This window comes from Saccoglossus kowalevskii, chromosome 2, assembly GCF_978046115.1.
Source record: "Saccoglossus kowalevskii chromosome 2, keSacKowa6.1, whole genome shotgun sequence".
In the NCBI taxonomy this organism is placed as follows: domain Eukaryota; kingdom Metazoa; phylum Hemichordata; class Enteropneusta; family Harrimaniidae; genus Saccoglossus; species Saccoglossus kowalevskii.
In genome coordinates this window covers 5954011-5965832 of record NC_140642.1, presented here as the reverse complement: position 1 = coordinate 5965832, position 11822 = coordinate 5954011, and the positions used below count along the sequence as shown (strand labels likewise).

The 11822-nt window shown below is 37.4% G+C and overlaps 1 long non-coding RNA gene across 1 annotated transcript; it reads right to left on the bottom strand.

The window, feature by feature from the left end:
- Positions 1-670: 670 nt before the first annotated feature.
- Positions 671-9813, bottom strand: LOC144348342 (uncharacterized). The gene is made up of 4 exons (XR_014931046.1): positions 9705-9813; positions 8309-8424; positions 1037-1136; positions 671-740 (listed from the first exon to the last, which is right to left on the bottom strand). It is a non-coding gene; the product is annotated as an uncharacterized LOC144348342 (long non-coding RNA).
- Between the last annotated feature and the right edge of the window lie 2009 nt (positions 9814-11822).

The window sequence follows — 11822 nt, the reverse complement described above, 5'->3', positions numbered from 1 at the left end:
ATGATGTGAATATATGATTTGCTCATTAAAAATGTGATCAATCAATGCCCAAAGTTCATTTTCTGAGCGCAGCAAATTGTATAAGCAAATTTACTTGAGTCAATTTTCAGTAGAGAAGCAGAGAAACAGACAGAGGAAGCTGGGGTACTATAGCATTAAGACAAGTAATTAAATACATGAAGATGTTACTTTTGTATTTGTAGTGTAGTGTTGGGCTTTGTTCAGGTAATAAACATTCTTTGGAATCAACAATTCACCGAAAATCACAGCAAAGTAATGCACAGTTAACAATGTCTATCATTTGCACACATTGTCTTTATCACTTTCATGCACTGTATCACATTCTATAAATTACATCATTTCCATTTGTAGTACAAATTCATTATTATTGATTGTCATGGTAACAAGTAGCTCTGATAATGTCTTGAGCCAAGTTTAGCACAAAGCCAGTAATAATATAATTGGTTATAATAAAACAACTAACCTTTTTTGCTGCAGCAATATCTCTATTTTGAAGAGCTGGAAATAAGTAAAATTTACATTTATGTCGGTGTAAATCTGTTCATTCAGTAGCTTTGTATAATCTATCAGAGACTGTTCGACAAATGTTATCAGTAAAGCATGCTATGGAGAAGTTTTATAATTTCATAACAACATACCTTGACACAGCTCTTTGAGTAAAATATTGGAAAACAGATAACAACTGTCATTTGTGGCAGATATTGTCAAATTGTAACTTCCTAAAAATAAACCAAATATCAATAAAGTGTATCAGATTTGCTGTATTGGAAGTGCATCTCCCATAAAAGTACACATACACCAACAATTGCATGGATTGTATGATGGATAAATAAAATACATCTTAATACCAGTAGTATAGTCTGTCAAGAAGATAATATTTCAAGGAAGATAAAGTAAGACATAGGCAACTAAGACATGGCCTCTGAATATCAAGCCATGTTCGTTGCTATATATTAATTCTGAAAATATTATTGATAATTGAAAAATCACAATGTGCAACTGAATTGCAGCTTACCATTATTATTCTGTTGTTGCAAAATAATGTTATTAAAAGTTGATATGTTGTGATCAAAACCATTCTCTAGATGACCATTCTCAGCTTGAGATAATAGTTGCTGAAAACACAAAAATTTGGTATCAACCGCATATCCTTAGCATTCCATTCACATCAATTTAACTCTATCCACGTGATGCTTTTGTTGGCATTTTTGGTACAAGATGACATGATTAAGATGTAAATATACCGTAACAAAGAATCAAATAATTAAACCATTGTGATAGATAAACTGGAATATGGTTTAAAGTCCATTCATACAGAGTTCTTAAAGCAAAGAAAAGAACACATATAAAACTTGTATACTAGTATCTTTTTAAGACCAATGAAAAGTAATTCATGGTCAAGAAAGTGTACTACAAAAGGCAACTAAGAAGAGGGTTCAGGTTTTAATAGCTTTTTTGCCACATGTTAATAAAAATGAACGCTTTATACATTATAGAATATCTGATTATTTTATGAAAATTTCAGAGCTCTATTACAAATGGAACATAAAACTGTGATTTAAAGTAACAACCCACTACATTTGCATATTTGCATGTATTTTAATAAATCACAGTCAAGTGTGTAATAATTATAAAAAACATTTTTAGATGCAAGTATCTATATTTTAGCGGATGTCATAACATTGGTCGCAGATGATTACATGACCAATTACAAATTCAATGCAGTTACTCCACTATTCATCAATTGATGAGCAATTTAGTGTACATCTTGGTTTTAATTCTGACATCAAGATGATCAATCAAACAAGTACTACTCAACATGCAGTAGATTTATTTACTTATTTAGAGATTTTAGATGTAGTAAATATGAGCAATACCTAGCCAGCAATTTCTATTCAATCCAAGCATTCAAAAGATTACACTTTAAAGATTTCAAAGAGTAAAAATGCACAACATATTCTGGTGAAAAAAAGTCTAAAATAGAAATTTAAAAGAAAAAAAAGTAAAGCAAAATCACAGTGACTCGTGTTTTATTTACTAAAATGTACTACATTTTTTCAGAAATAAAAATTGTGGTATCCCTTTTAATTACTTCACAATACTCATTTGAATCTTCAATAAAGAATTTATTAATTTTTTTAGCAGTCACATGACCATTTAACTCAACATCAATTTTTAATGACCAGGTAGTGTGAATTATGGCTTTCAGAAAATATATGGCTTAAAGTACCTGTGAAATGGCTGCTATTTTCACGCCTAAAATGATCCATTGTTACATAAATATTATTAATTTTTATGTTTCTAAGCATGAATTATTTTTTTAAGTGAAAAAATGTGTTTTAAACTCAATCTACGGTAACTTTATTTTTGTGTATTTTAAAACGAGGCTCCTCATTAGCTTCTTATTTGCATACTGAAATTCCCCTTGTGACGTCAGAAGGGGAAGTCGCATGGCTGCTTGCATTGCGATACGTGTAAATAAGGCAAATTTCTTGTGCAGTTTACTCGTCTTTGACTAAATTTTCATTTATGTACTTGTTCGTCGAGGAGAAATGGACCATAATGAACACATAGTATCAATTTTTGTTGCATGGGGTTGAGTTAGATGCGAAATATGTCTGTTCTGGTGTAGCTGGTCACCGTCGCTGGACAAAATAGGTTACTAGGCACGTCACTACACTGTTTTATTTCATCGATCGTCTAAGTAAAACTTTCAAAATTAAAATAAAAGAGAACATATTTTGACATTCTAAACATTAGACTATAGTGATCACTATAAAATAATTAAAAAAATGACAAATCACAGTTACTAAATAAATGACAGCCGCGTGGAAATAAATTGAAATTTTGTTGAAATAGGTGAATGCGTCGGGTCACGACGAGGGCAAGTGCGTTAAAAGCGGCGTTAAATTGGATAACAAAAATAATCGAGATCGACACACTTACAGATAAATTCAGAGCGGATTCGAGTTAGCGTAATCCATGGTGAGATTGTCATAATTATAACATCATATTAAAACTTTATTTAGTGGAAACACATTGACCAAGCCCGGATTCTAATATTTCATAAATTATTACGCAGATCAAGCTGCAAGCATGGAGGTAAAAAAAGAACAGAGGTGTGAATTAGACATTCAACACCAATCACCAAACAATTCAGAAACTTTTAGCCTTCGAAAATGAAAACAATTAGCAGCGTGTAAGGGCTGTGTAATTTCCTGTTTGTCCGACGCTTCGTTTTCGTGTCACTGTCAAAATTATTGCTACTCTTTACTTAACAGGGACTAAATGGTCTCAGGATCGCAAAAACTCATTTGAAACACTTGCCGTCTCTCTCTCTCTGTCTCTCTCTTCTGAAATTCGCCTTGGTGATCATGGTCCGGAATCTATTTCTTTCAAAAGTGTTGCGCCAGGTTTATGTTGTCGGCGTTTCTCTTTAAACCTAGTTGGTTTTTTCATGGACGAGGACAGTTTTTCCAAAAAAGAAGAAGCTGTGGTTAAGTGGCTTTCGTTCACTGATGTCGCACTTTCAAATCGATTAGAAACGTGTGAATACTTACACTATGACTATACGTTTCACTGTAACTGCCCATAACACAACATCTAAAAAACTCTCTCTCTCAAAAACAAAAAAATAGACAAGAAAAAAAGAAAAAAACGCCGACCGAAAAATGTATATCGTTTAAAAGTATACTGAATGATCAGGGGTATGACTTCCTCTCACATTTTGGCATTTGGTGGCGCACTTTCGGCGAGAGTCGGAAATCCGGAAACAGTCGACCGTTTCAGGATAGGTGGGCGTGGTTACAACATGAGAAATACCCCAAATTTACTTGGATACAAGTAATCATTTTCAGCAAAAAAATCAATAACTGCCCATTTCAGTGGGACACAGATCTAAAATGGGAAACGTGGGGGTGGGCATTGCACAGGCACTTTAATAAGGTTTAAAACACTAACATAATCAGTGTGAATTTTACTTCCTGAAAACCTCTACTACCTGTAAATCCTTAACTGTATCGTAGTAATTTCATTTGTTGATACATGTACTTCAGGGCAAGTTTGATGAAATTTGAATACAACTTAGAGCCCATGCTAGACTAAGTACCCACCCACTTTTGGAGTCAAGTTCAACTTAGTGTCGATCTTTTCTGAAACATCCCAAATGTGTTCATTTTAGTTTAACTAATAATCAAATTACAGCATTCATTATGGATATTGACAGTCAATCAGTGCAAACAGAAAATGCTCCAAAATCCATAATTGGTATTTAAGTATTCAGGACAGCCCTACCGGTAATAATTTTTACATGTATTAATGGACATTGATTTGGACACGGTAAAAATTTATACAAGTCTTCTTAATATCACAAGTAAATAAGTACTGAGAAATAGTTTTAAACTCATAGTTGCTGTCGACATAGGAAGTAAAGTAAGCAAATAACACCGAATAAACGGCAAGGTAAATACTACGTCTAATTATAGTAAACATGTACTGCGTGTGTGACTCGAACCGGCACTCGTGTACGGCACCTAATCACCTAGCTTCATGCCACTACACATCTTCCCCTCGGCCACTGGGCATCCCCAATAAAGGATGCTTAATAACTGAGCTTATTACGTGCAGAGAACATGAAACCCGTCCACGCGATCCGCGCCACACAGCATGGCCAGAATGCGGCAAAGGCCTTCAGATCTGGCTGTAGTAGGATGGTGAAAGTAATGGTACAGCATTGTAACAGTGAATAAGTACTGAGAAATAATTTTAAACTCATAGTTGCTGTCGACATAGGAAGTAAAGTAAGCAAACAACACCGAATAAACGGCAAGGTAAATACTACGTCTAATTATAGTAAACACGTACTGCGTGCGTGACTCGAACCGGAGCTCGCGTACGGCACCTAATCGCCTAGCTTCATGCCACTACACGTCTTCCCCTCGGCCACCGGGCATCCCCAATAAAGGATGCTTAATAACAGAGCTTATTACGTGCAGAGAACATGAAACCCGTCCACGCGATCCGCGCCACACAGCATGGCCAGAATGCGGCAAAGGCCTTCAGATCTGGCTGTAGTAGGATGGTGAAAGTAATGGTACAGCATTGTAACAGTGAATAAGTACTGAGAAATAATTTTAAACTCATAGTTGCTGTCGACATAGGAAGTAAAGTAAGCAAATAACACCGAATAAACGGCAAGGTAAATACTACGTCTAATTATAGTAAACACGTACTGCGTGCGTGACTCGAACCGGCGCTCGCGTACGGCACCTAATCGCCTAGCTTCATGCCACTACACGTCTTCCCCTCGGCCACCCCCAATAAAGGATGCTTAATAACCGAGCTTATTACGTGCAGAGAACATGAAACCCGTCCACGCGATCCACGCCACACAGCGTGGCCAGAATGCGGCAAAGGCCTTCAGATCTGGCTGTAGTAGGATGGTGAAAGTAATGGTACAGCATTGTAACAGTAAATAAGAACTGAGAAATAATTTTAAACTCATAGTTGCTGTCGACATAGGAAGTAAAGTAAGCAAATAACATCGAATAAACGGCAAGGTAAATACTACGTCTAATTATAGTAAACACGTACTGCGTGCGTGACTCGAACCGGCGCTTGCGTACGGCACCTAATCGCCTAGCTTCATGCCACTACACGTCTTCCCCTCGGTCACCGGGCATCCCCAATAAAGGATGCTTAAGGATGTAGTAGACATAACAAGTATGTTATAGTTAGGCTTGATATTTTCATATAAGAATTGTCCTGAACTATAGTAAACCATATATTTTATGAAACCTCTTATCTCACACTTTCTGAAATTCTGGGTAATTTTGGATAAAATTTAATGGTTATCACGTGACTGCTAAGTAAACAAACAAAAATGTTATTTTTAAAAAACGAGTACTGCGTGAAACTGGAACTAGATGAGTAACAAACATCGTAATGTTAACCACAGGGTGTCCCATCCAATCGGGTGACAAGATTTTTGCCCAGCGAGGTGCGTTTATTTCACGAGACCAGCTTGAAATGTTGGACCGCGGTCACTGAATTACACTCAATTTACTTTTAGTTTATAACAAGATTTCTCGCCAACGATTATTGTTAGGATAAAACGCTCTCACCCGCATGTTTGACACTTTCGGTAGAACAGCCCATCCAAAATTCAAGCCAAAGCGATACCCAGGGAACGCAGCGTACTCGATAATGTAGTTCACTAATTAGTCCGTTTTCATTTGGCAGAAACGGCAAATAACCTTTCCACTGAACAAACTGGCCAATATTTTCAGTTTGGGACGTCGTTTGAGAAAAAATGTTACACTCGGGCAAAGGGTGTACTTCTATTTTATAGATTGTGTGGTTCAAGTTACAAAGTGATCAAGCGTATCGTCGATATTCAACGTAAAACAGGCTCCAAAGCACTGGCGAGACTCGTTCATCGAAATAGTGTTGTACAGTTACAAAAGATAAATTACGTAATCCTATGCGCATACAAAGGTTGTTTACTGACCGGACATAAGTGAGAGATTATGGTTACTTCCTTAGTAACCGGGGACCGCACGACTGGGGTTATTGTGGCAGCTACTGCAATTTTTAATGTAGGCCAGCTGTGATCAGTGTGAATCGCCGCGTGTTTTCTACACAATGTCCAAGTTGCCGACAACGATCATATCGGTCACCCCCCTTAGAAAAAAAATATATATATATATATAATAAAATAAAATGAAATGTGCCTTGTTAATGTAGATGCAGGCGTGCTAGCTGGAGACGAGCGATAGAAGCAGCTCGGTCGGACAGAGCATGTGTTTCACTGTTCGGTCGAGCGGCAACCGGGACTGGCGTAACGATTATTCAATTGTATTTATATCTCAGTTTCTTACTGGATATTAAAATTTAGTTGTGATAAATAATTTGTCGTTTGGGATGGACAACGTGTGAAAAAAAGTACCTTGCCATACCCAAAGCCGGCTTTTAAAAAGATAACCCTGCCTGGTATACAGGAATCATGGAGCTCCATGCAGGAAGTTAACCTGCAGTACTGTTCAGCTCTGAAAATTTGACGTCATAATTGGGCGGGGACACTCCGTATAAGGAGTGAGGTGATTGACACGTTTCTTGATTTGAATTTTATTTGTCGGAGCTCTACTGACGCTGCTTCTACGAATTCCTTCTCAAGTTCGTTCTCGGCCCCGTTTTCCACTTCAACGACGTGTTTTTTATATAGCCCCCGGTGGATCGGTGCCGGTAAACCCATGTACTTGACAAATTTTGCCATCACACGTCGGCCTTTACCGATCACTCTTCCGGCGATCACCAGTTTCCTATTTGCTTGGAACTCTTTTTCTTGTTTTTCAAAAGACGTGAAAATTCTCTCGGCTGAGGTAAAATAACATTCGGAATTTGAACATTTAATTTGGAAGTGGGGTCCCCGCCGTGCCGTGTGTCTTCCTCCAATGTCAAATCATTTCGTTGCAACCTGAGCACCGCAACGGTGCCGAAAAAGTTCGCTATTTAAAATGTAGACATCGATCAGTCTCAGCGATCCATCTGCGTCAGCCACCCCATCATCGTCACCATGTGACGATAATTTCCTTTCTTATGCACTTCTTGACACTTTTTCTAGTTCTTCAATTCTGAGCTACATGTAGATAAATGTTGCACCGTCGTTGGAGTCCGAACTTTCCGAACCGCGATCGATGTTATTTTTTCTGAGACGAAGTTTTGCTTCTTCAGACATTGGCGTCATATTCTTCTTTTTTTGTCCCTTCTTTCTCTAATAATATTTCTGATAACAATTTTAAGGAGCGCTAATTTTTTGATGTGTCACACACGGTGGACTAATATAGAATGATCACAGGGCGTGCGTGCGTTGTTTCCGTTGCTAAGTAGGCCAACTTATGCAAATTAGGTCAATATTTATTGTTTACGCTCAAAGCCGATAATCCTGAAATCAAAGTGAGCGGTCTGCTGTTATAAACACATATCCTAACTTTTTTGTTAAAAATGCTTTTTTTGGGTGTACTGGTTACTATTTTGAGTGGAAAACACATCCATTGCATGCAGATAGACAAATGCCACCAAAATAGACAATAAACAAAAAATGTATAAAATAGTGACTGTTATGTCTACTACATCCTTAATAACCGAGCTTATTACGTGCAGAGAACATGAAACCCGTCCACGCGATCGCGATTCGGTGTTATTTGCTTACTTAATATCACAAGTAACACATCAAATCGGATCAGATGACACACTGGTCCCCGAATCTTGCAACAATTGTTAACCTTACCTGGGAGTACAATATCTGTTTGGATTTGACATCAACAATATGAATGAAACCACTGGTCTCGGCAACAACAAGAAATGCTGAATCATCACTCCAACAAACAACTTCCACTTCAGTATCTGTAAACACACACAAGTTTAAAATAACAGCAAGAACCGACTCATGACACATTGTATTTTGCATATACATGCATGTCATAGGTTTGAAATTAGTTGAAATCCTTTTTTTGGTAAATTTTGAAGGGCTGGCACAGCCAAGAGCTCATGAACAAGTCCACAGCCTAGGGGGCTGGAACAGTTACCATTGTGACACCAAGTGAGATGCATGCATTCCATTCTGCATGTAATCCAGCCTCCTCAAAACCATTCAGAGCACACATTGATATGCACAGGTTTTAATAGCAAATTCTATCAGACCTTATGAAGGTTGCAATGCAGATCCCGTTATTAAAATCACTCAAAAAACTTGCTGCAAATGAAGCTGGAGTATGCGGATTCGAGTTTTGGAACATTCACTGAACCATCAACTAAGTGAATGGACCAATTAGACAGGAGGCATAAACACAGGTTGACAAACTCCTACTTGTATACCCACAAATAAACAAATAAGCAACACACAGCACCATTCAATTCTATGTGAGATATTGCTGAGCCGTAATATCGACTCCCCAGCCAATATAGCACTGTGAGTTTATTACTTTAGTGTTAATAAGAATAATAATATCTTTATTGCATCCCAGTGTTTCTATAAGTTTATAGCAACAAATGATACAAAATATATATATATACCATTGATAAGCATGTGTTGACTTATTTTTAAGGGCAAAACCAGTTGACAGGCCAGCCAGCTGGTACACACAGCATGAAATGCTGTAGCCTGAACACCTTTAATTACAGGACTTATCACAAATTGCTAGTATCCTTGCAGTACGAGCCACAGTCACAATCAGGCGTGCCGTAACAGCGAGTATTTCCTTCATTTACCCAGAACTCTGTGCGAATCCCCCTTGATTCTGGCTGCTGGCCATTTTCGATCATGAAATTGTCGGATATCACCAGAAAACGCGCGATTTGTGCAGTTTTGAATAAAACCTAGTTAGCGATTATGAACAATGGTTATTAACATAACACCTGACCCCCTCTGCACTTTTTGTATCGCATTTTAAGGTAAGAAATCAACATTTGAAATCGACAGGGTGTCGATTTACAAGGTGCCGTGTTTCACAACTTGTTTATTTATTTATATATGTATAGCGGATGATGTTTTTTTTGAAAATTAGTATTTATTGATTTTCAGCCCCCAAGTGACTGTGGTACGAGTATCTGGAGAATCAAATACTACATTCTTGGCTTTATTTGAATTGATCACTTTGAATGAAATTGGGTTGGGTGTAACTTACCAAAATTAAGCGTAAATCGAAACTGTTGACCATTTCCATCAAATATTGACAAATCGTTTGACGCAGCCACACACAGTCCTTCATAAGAACTGCAGCCAAATAACCGAGGATTATGATAAACCTGAAAATGACAGATGAAAAATAAATGTCTAAAGTGTGCCTCTTTCAACAACATCGGACACCACTCAACAATATGTCTATGAAACATATACTTACTTAAATCAAACAACATGTCTTATTGGTAGAAAACATTGAAGTATGCCTACCTCGTCTTGTGGTGAAATTGTGGCCAATGTTTCAACCTGGTACAGTGCTGTTCCACTTTCATGACGAGGACCGAAATTCGCAGTTTCTTCGCCGCCAAAACCGTCCTCGACATTACACCAAGACATTTTAACGGAAACAGTAATACCACTAGAACGTCACTGACGACTGACGATCAGAATGTACTTGGATTTTACTGAAAAGCCGTCTGCAACATTAGAATCGATTCAATGAAATTTTCATTTTTCGAAGTTGGCGCACAGGCTCAGTAAATTTTCCGTTTCCGGTTTCGCAAAGGACATTGGGTAAACGTAAAAACGAAAGAAATATAAACAACATCCAGTGTTTTGTTGTGCGCCCGCAGGCTCCGGCTTACGGCAAATTTTATTTTAAATCAATATAAAACCAGGAATTATGAAATCAAAACTTAAACGATCATTTTTTTAATCAGCCGTGGAACTAACACAGTTGCTTGCTGCGCCATAGCTTATATTACCAATATAATGTTATTGCCATTCAAACAAACTCAAGGTGTCTATAAAAATCAGATTATTATTATCTTTTCCTGTTTGGTCTTAAACTATAGTTTTATTATGTCTCTTTCTTGAACACCTTTTTGAAAACAGAATAAAGAGCAACGAAAGTAGTGTTCTGTGTCTTTATTTTAATGACAACGTTCAATAGAACGTTCAACCACAGTGGTTCAACGTTCAATCGACTCACATAATACGACTTGTGCATCATGGCAACACTGTATGTGAACTGGAGTTTATTTTGGATACGTTTAGTAATATGTGTTATACAGTTTTATAAGGTAAGTACTGTGGTATAATATCTATACAGTGAAGCAGGGGATCGGCCAAGCCTATAACAAACAAACAAACTGAATGACTCTGTTCTAGTATCTTGCTACTACCAAAAACCCTAGCACAACTCTGTGTACTAGACTACCGAGGGGTCATTTGAAACCATGGGGTGGCTGGAAAAGCGTTAAGTTAGCAGTGTAATTTATTTGTCGCGTACATTTTTATTTTTTAACAAGTCTTCCAGACACCCTATGATTTCAAATGACTGACCTGTAAGCAATCAACTGCTGTGATGACAAAATTAAAAAAAAGTGATTAAAAGTTTAAATTTCGCAAATGTGTACAAGTAGAGATATGGACTTACAGCCACGAAGCAATGTGGGGCTGATTGAGACTCCTTCGTGTATGTTTTATTTATTTGATCTGCATATATTTGTTGTTCTTTTATTTTCTCTTGTTTCGGATATTTTCTGATGGACCCAAAGCATACACCAGATTTCAATTAGATTGGGTGCTAAGCTGTTTTGAAATCACCTGGCTTATGAATTTACAGAAAATGAAAAAAAATTGAATTCCTAAACAAGGAAATCAAATACGTAATATAGAATTGTTGGATCTGCAGTATTTAAAAGCTCTACTACAAGAAGGAATAATTGACGTTAGAATATCGTACTAACCATGGTGGCGTGATGATGAGAAGATCTCAGACTAGCGCAGACATGACACGAGTAGGATAGGTCTTGGTTACCTCTCAGGTGTAATATTGTAATGTGCCTATCTACATGGGATTTGTATTATTTTGTTGTATCTAAGGGATTGGTCAGTTACTTCGGCCTAGTGGGGTCGGTGGATCAGTGTGTGTGTGTGGGGGGGGGGGGTCAACCTGTTTTTGATTTTGCAAATAGGGGGATCACCCTGTTTTTGATACCACGAGGTGGTTGGGGGGGGGGTCACAATGTTTTCCAGAATTCACACATGCGCTTATTCCTATATTTTTAAAATTTTATTTCAGAACAAAGGATAAAAAGAGCTGTGACAGTTTTTGTTC